The sequence below is a fragment of the Malus sylvestris genome, chromosome 7 (genome assembly GCF_916048215.2).
Source record: "Malus sylvestris chromosome 7, drMalSylv7.2, whole genome shotgun sequence".
NCBI classification, from domain to species: Eukaryota; Viridiplantae; Streptophyta; class Magnoliopsida; order Rosales; family Rosaceae; genus Malus; species Malus sylvestris.
Window position 1 is genome coordinate 1,641,556 of NC_062266.1, and position 6,181 is coordinate 1,647,736.

Consider the following 6,181-nt stretch of genomic DNA (forward strand, 5'->3'; position numbering starts at 1 on the left):
AAATTATAGTCTTCTAGAAAATTGGAATCAAATTGTACGCCTAGCCAAGTCTTATCAGTCAACAAGAATATGTCTTTCTTAATCTCAGAAAGGTCAGAAAAAGGGAGCAAATTGGAATTGGAAGTCCAATTCAAAGTTGAGGAGGTCTCTCTTTTCTTGCTTAAGCTTGAAAAATGTGATTAGCCTAATGAACTCAACTTTAGGTCTTTCCGTTTGGTGCCAAAATTAATTGCCACCCACAGAGCCAATATGGGGTTATTAGTTGTCTTTGATCCCAACAACTTCAAAAACTTCATGTATATTTCGTTTGCGTATTATATTTGATCCCTATAAACAACTAAAACAAACTAAATTACAACATCATTTTCCTACTTCTTCTATTTTCTTTTATCATATTTTTCTTCATTCTCTCTCTTCTTGTGTGCGATTTTATTGTGAGTACCATGTGCTTGATGAAATACCTTAGTTGACAAGTCTTGATCTTGATCATCTTCAATAATACTTTATAGTATCCTGCATCCACCATTGACAAGCCTTTACAAGTAATAGTAGTTGTCAACATATGTTGGTATAAGCTTTCGGCATATGTTGAAGTATTGGCTGATGCCTACTAGGTGCTTGACGAAATGACCGAATGAAGTTTCTTTGTTTGATATTATGACCCCATTATTTGAAGATTTTGGCTTAGCCACTGCTACCCAAAATCATATATTTGTCATGGATGTAGCATAGTGGGTGCAAATACCTTTTCGGGTCATGTTCTTGCTATTTTTATCATATTTGAATGCCGATATCTATCCTATTGTTAGATAGTGAATGTGTTAAGTAAATGCATGTACCGTCGCTAGTTCCCTTATATAACATGAAATATTTTGTCAAATCAAAGCCAGTTTCATGATGCTAACATTCAGCCTAGCTCAATCTTACCAACTTTTACACCCAACCCTAACCCGAAATGCTTAAAATTATTCTCCACTTTGGGTGAAGAGGCAAGGAGTTCTTTTTTTTTGGTTCCTGCTTTTTCTTGTTTAGGTAACATGGCTTGTTTATACAAGAAGACTTGTGGGCATGGTTTTTTGGATTCCATTTCTCAATGTCAATAACTTTAAAAGAAAAACGTCCACTGACTTATATAATATTCATTTACTTAAGAATTTTAAACCCTACCAAAAAAATTGTCTTCCATGACTTTTAATCTTCAATAGACTTGCAAATAGTTGATTGCTGGTGGATAGAACTTTCAATTCACCACGTTTTGTGTTTAAATTGCTTCTCTCCCTTAATTTAGTTTAAAATGGTAATATCGCTTGGAAGAGAATAAAATAAAAACCATAATTTTTCTTATAACAACTCCACCCATCCATGAGTTGCCATGACAAGGCTCCAAAACACCCCAAGAATCCCAAAATCTTTCTCCACCCTTTCAAAATAGGAGTAAAATTCTCTCGCCTCCTAATCCCCTCTCCTTTCATCCTCTCCTCTTGCATTTTGTTTTTTGTCCTTTTTTTTTCTATAAAAAAAATAAGACATTGACGTGGTTTAATTATAATTGTTTAAATAGAAGGGGATAGAATGATAGAGAGATTAAGAGGGAGAGAATCATACTCCTTTTGGCCCATGCAACTGGTGTGATATGTTTAGCCTAGCTAGTAGCCATACAAGTACTGGGGAGATGATGCAAAAAAATGAGAGAATCCCACCAATTGCATGAGCTCAAAGGAGTAGGATTATCTCCCCTCCTAATCCCTCTCATTCTCCCTCCTCATAATTAAACGTTTAGAGCAACTCCAGCGTGGGCTGGTGCTCGGGGGCAAGGCCTGTGAACAGTGACCAGAAGCTCGGGGGGAGAGCTCCAACGTGTGGGAGCCCGAGTGACAGGCTATGCCCGAGCAATAAGCCTGGTACAAATTGCCAGCCCGAGAGCTCGAAGGCAACGTGACGTGGACTGACGTCAGGGCGACGTCAGCCATAATATAAAATTAATAAAAATATAAAAAATTAATTAAAAAAAGTAAAATTAAAAAAAATGAAAACCAGTAGGCTTCGAACTCAACTGCTCTCGCCGGAGTTCTTCGCCGAGGGTGATGATACACCCACAGACAAATAGCAAAGACTAAACCCAAGGGTTTCAACTCAAAACACATAAAAAACCAGAGAATAACTCAAGCAATTGAAGGGCAATAACCTCATCTGGGTTTGAGCAATGGAAGCTTGAAGCTCTCGGCTTCAATGGTGGATCACCCAAATGGTGCTCTGATGATGCATGCAAGGATATATTCGAGTTCCTCTCATCCAGGGGACTGAGATTTGAGAGTTTGTTAGTTTGATTTGCTTCGGTTTCGAAGAAGAGGAAGGATGAGAGCTCTCACAGCTGTAGAAAGAGAGTGAGAAAGATTAAAGAGAGAGAGAGAGGTTTCAGAAATGAGGGGGAATAGTTGCGTCGGTAGAGAGAGAGAGTGTGTGTGTAAGGGAAATAAGAGAGAGGGCTAGGTTAGGAACCGGTCAAATGAGGAGTGTTTTGAAAAAATATGAGTGTTCTAGAAAAAAATGAAAAGGAAAAGGAATAGGAAAAAGGAAAAAGGAAAAAAATTAAAAAATTATTTTGTATTATTTTATAAATAAAAAATACTAATATTTTATTATCAATTGTCAGGGCTATTCAATGTAGGGATGGAGATGCAAAATGCAATTACTGTTCATTACGTGCAGAATAATTTGCCAATTGATATACACTTCTTACATATTCTAACATGACAAACTATTAGTTAGGGCATTTTGATTAGAAAGACATGTTGGCATTCATTTGGAAGAAATCTTGTAAACCCCCCCCCTCCTCCTCCTCCTCCTCCTCCTCCTCCTCCTCCTCCTCCTCCTCCTCCTCCTCCTCCTAAATCATTATTTTGACCCAAAGTTTGAACATGAAAAACCAACAACTTTTGGCTGCTCAAGACTCTTCATCGATCTGGCTCCTCTTCATTAAAACCCCCCCCCCCCTCCTCCTCCTCCTCCTCCTCCTCCTCCTCCTCCTCCTCCTCCTCCTCCTCCTCCTCCTCCTAAATCATTATTTTGACCCAAAGTTTGAACATGAAAAACCAACAACTTTTGGCTGCTCAAGACTCTTCATCGATCTGGCTCCTCTTCATTTTTTAAATCCCATTGACGAAGGGGCCACTCCAAAAATATGGTTAATGTTCGCAAGTCGCAAGTCGCAAATGTGGAAAACGTTTAACATATCATTTATGATATCATAAGATGTAAATAAAAACTAAAGTAGAATTAGCCAACGATGGTTGGCTCCGTTTATAAGGTCCCTACTTTGTGTGTCACCTCAGCAAAATTTGAGTCCTATTGTCAACAGTCCTTATGTGTGAATTGTAGTAAATTCAATATACATTCATACTAGCAGTAGCAGACTCATGTGCGCGAATTGTAGTAAATTCCAACATACATTCATACTAGTAGCAGCAGACAATTAGGTGACACACGTAAGTCCTTCTAGCTCGAGATTGTCAGATTGTCTATATGTCCCTCTCAGACCACTAAATAAACTAATCATTTTTTTCAAGAAACTACTTATATTATGACAACTAGTATACTAAGTCGTGTAAGCCATGTATCATTTCAACAAATTTAAGTGGATCCTATTACTATGTTTAATTTTTGGTGAAATTACACTTGCATTAACTAGAATTTAGATGAAAAAATTGGAATTTTGTTTGTGTTGGCAATTTTTTAAATATTGCAATTCAAGTTCTTTGATATAAGCAAAATTCTACTCTACTAATGCAGGGTATTTGAATTCGAGTGTACGTAAAAGAGATTTAAATTCGAGTGCATACAAAAAAACTTATCTGCTCAATAATTAGAACCGCATCTGAAATTGTTATAATTCAAGTTAAATGGTTAAATTCTTTGGAAAACCCCTTCAATTTATTTATTTTTTGTTTATTTATGGCACCTTGATCGATTAAATCAAATGTTTATAAATAAATAAATAAATATAAAAGAAATAAATAAGTATGCATAAATTATTTATTTAAAATAATATAAAATTTTTCTGGCCTTAGCAGTTAGTTCTTTGTGAATGAAAGGTCACGGAAATCATGCGAATCCAGCTTTTTGACAAATTAAAGGCAAGACTGCTACATTCTCGACTTACGCAAAGTGAAAAGCCGGATTAGCCAAGGGACACCCTTTTTAATATAAAAAATTTCCTCATCCATCATAATTTCAATTCAATGAATTTAATTTCATAAAATAATAAAATGGAATAAAAAAAACTCAGTATTTTTTTCCTTTCCAATAATAACAACCAAAATCTCTGTTTGCATACATTTTGCTTCAGTAATAATAATAATCAAACAGAGAAAAATATAAATTCATTGGTATCAGAACCAGCAACCGCTGCCTTGGCACCGGAGAAACGCATCTGAGCCATCACAACATCGCCGCCGCCGGAACAGGTGGCGCCGCCGCTGTGAAAATTGTGGAGGCCGTGGTGGTGGTCTTCATGGCTCGGCGGAGGAGGATGGTAGTACATGCGGCTGGTCTGGGGGCAATGAGAATAAGATCTGGCGACGATTCTCACTCCTTGGTCCAAAATCTCCACCAGCTTTATCCCCATATCTTCCTCTCTCTCTCCAAAATCAATCAAATCTCTACAGTATATGTATATCTCTGTGTCTCTCTCTCTCTACTTTCTCTCTCTAAAATGAAGAAAATGGAGGAGAGAGTGGAAAGGAAGGAAAACTGAAATTAGGGTTTGGGATTCAGAAAACGTCCCAGGCGTTGCAGCCCATAAAATTGGAAGAAAGAAAGAGAATTGTGAACTCTGACGGCAGAGAGGTTCGTGTGGCTTTGTTTATATAGCTGCTGCCTCTCCCTTCGCGTTTTCCCTACCCTTATTATTTAATTTTTTTTTTTTTTTTTAGGCTCTTCGTTGGCCTTTCCTTCCGAAATTTTTTTAACTATTTGGTTTGGTTTAGGCGCTTCGTTGGGCCTTGACTAGTAGTTTGCGTATTGGTACTTTATTAATCCGTATTTGCATCTTGATCCTTCATTTGTATGATATTTTACCGTAACCATAACTTCTTAAGAGATTTATCATACTTTTCCATCTGTTACTAATAGTTACGTTAGGTAATGCTAGAGAGATTAAATTTGTAGATAAAATTTGCAATTAAATGATAGTTTTGTCTACAAATTTAGTTTTCCTAACATTACCCGTTACGTTACGACAATGAATGTGATAGAATAATATATTTTGTTATTGCTTGTACAAAAAGTAAATAAAAATAAATTCTTAGGAACATGAACCCTTCAAACTGTGACAAAATACGGATAGGTGATCTCTTCTTCAAGGCAAAGAGATGACCTATTTTTGTAAATGATGACTCTAGTTGTTAAAGGTTTTGACAAGTTGAGTTTAGAGGAATATTCTTTCAGAGGAGTGTATGTTGATCTAAAACTTCATTCACATAGTTGTACTTGCATCGATCTCTAATTATAATTTTTTTTTATTTTCAGAAAGCCACATTATATAAAGAAAATTAATGAAAATGATTTGAAAACTTTAAGTTTTAACGAAAATGACAAAATAAAGGGTAATGTGAACAATACCATGATTGACTTTTTAGTGTAAAAATGTGGTTTTTAATTAAAGTTCCTTATTATATATGGAATAATATCTTATGTCATGTAAAAGTATGAGAAAAAAATCCAAATGAAGAAGCACCAATTATGTGTTTTTTTAGAAAACATTTTAAATACTCTTTCATGATTCACTTGTGTTTTTATTGAGAATTGGTTCTGAAAACATTTTTATCAAAAAATTCTTTTAATTATTTTAAAAGTAGTTTCTAGTATTGCACTTTCTCCAATCTAAAATATTACTTTAATCAATTCCCATGTTCTAAATTGAAATACATTTTAGTCAATTGACTACATACAGTGCCAAATTTATTCGAATTGGAAAAAAATAATATTGAAGGGGACAACTCTAAATTAATAAGCAGACAAGACAAAGATATAAATATAAGAAAATATCGGGGCCTTTTGTGCAATAAGAATAATTTATAAAAGCGCGTTCGGTTTCCACCATAATTTCCGAGTTATTCGGAAACGCGTGAAGACTGAGCATCTAAATTAAATGTGCGTGACATGTTCGCCGCGGTTGTAATTT